Source organism: Belonocnema kinseyi, chromosome 1, assembly GCF_010883055.1.
Source record: "Belonocnema kinseyi isolate 2016_QV_RU_SX_M_011 chromosome 1, B_treatae_v1, whole genome shotgun sequence".
NCBI lineage: Eukaryota > Metazoa > Arthropoda > Insecta > Hymenoptera > Cynipidae > Belonocnema > Belonocnema kinseyi.
Genome location: NC_046657.1, coordinates 139,536,414 through 139,537,997, shown reverse-complemented (window position 1 = coordinate 139,537,997; position 1,584 = coordinate 139,536,414).

Below are 1,584 nucleotides of genomic sequence, written 5' to 3'. Positions count from 1 at the left end.
AACATTAAAAAAATGTTGTTAGTACAACAAAACTTTCCTACTCTATGCAAAAAAGTAATTATATAGCTAAATTTACATTAATGAAACGCATTCTTTGAATAAAATCAAATTTCATTTCAATACAAAAGAAAAAATTAAAGAAATAGTTTCCACATCAAATTAAAAAAAAATTATTTTCCTTGAATACATTTTTTATAAATATTACATTTTAATAGTAACTGTTGCGTATTTAGGCATCTATCTATTATAGAATAAAATACAAGCACAACATATATAAAGCGAAGTTAAATAAAGATAAATATTACAAAAATTTTATGAAATTCATTTAAATATAACCTACGATTCCCGTCCCAATCCTGATATTGATATTTTCCTAAGCGATTTGATCCAAAAGGAATCAGAAGAAAATTGAGAAACTTAAAAAATCCTTAAACTGAAAACAGTGGAAACTCGAAGGGAACCGAGAATAATAATGCAATATATATATATTCGGTTTTGATTCCTCTAGAATCAAACTGAAGGGCCTATGACAAAGCCACCGAACGCGTCCTCGGGTTGCGGATAGAGGGTCCCTGTACCAAGGGTTTCTGCTGAATATGGTTACAAAAATAAATAGGCAGTCTCGGACAATTGTCCAGGGGTGGTCCCGAAGGAATTAACCTCCAAGCGTAGGTGCGAAAACCGTGCCGAAAGCAGAATGGCACCTGGGTGAGGTGTCTAGAACGGTGACTCTGGGATACCGGGCGACCTCTCAGAGTATGCAGCCTTATCCTTGCATGCGGGGCTCTACAAGGATGGACGAACCCCTTTCCCTAGCTTCTCGTGGGAACAACAATGACAACACTAAACATAGTTGTGGTAAGTGCGGTTCATAACAACAGAACGCGCAGGGCTCCCGACAATGGCTCGGCCAACAATGCCGACCAATCTAGAGTTGGGGGAGCCAATGAAAATGGATTTAATGCGATGGATCGGCGGGATCTCGTGACCTTTAGGTGGACGGAGCAACTGAATCACGACTTTCTAGACTGCTACGATGCGAGTGTGGCCCGTGAACGAAGTTACATGGCACGGCTGCATGCTCTGTGGTGCGAGAAACACCCTGAGCTATCGCACTTTTCGCAGCAACATCTGCAAAACCATGCTGAACTACTCCGTAAAAGGGGCTATGTAAGCGAAACGCCTACTCTACCAGAGCTAGAACAAGCCGGCAACAAAGAAAGAGAGGCGACACTAAGACCAACCGCGGGCAGGCATCCAATAGATGAAGAGCGATGCTTTACAACCCGGAGAAACATCAACACCAAGGTTTCTCTCAAGCCTAAAGATCTGGCTGAAATGGATGAAGAGCTTCATGGACATTTTTCCGGTGAATCCGACCTCTGGGTTATCAATTATTGTGTGTATAATGCAGCGAGAGCTTTGCCCGATGCGAATCGTAAAACAAAACCAAGGGCTGATCAGAAGATCAAAAGACGAATTCATCAACTTGCCGTAAAGATAGGCTGGGCAAGACAGTACGCGTCCCGCATTCAATGTGTGATTGACTACATCACATCTGGCAGGAATTTTACCGCCAAGGTT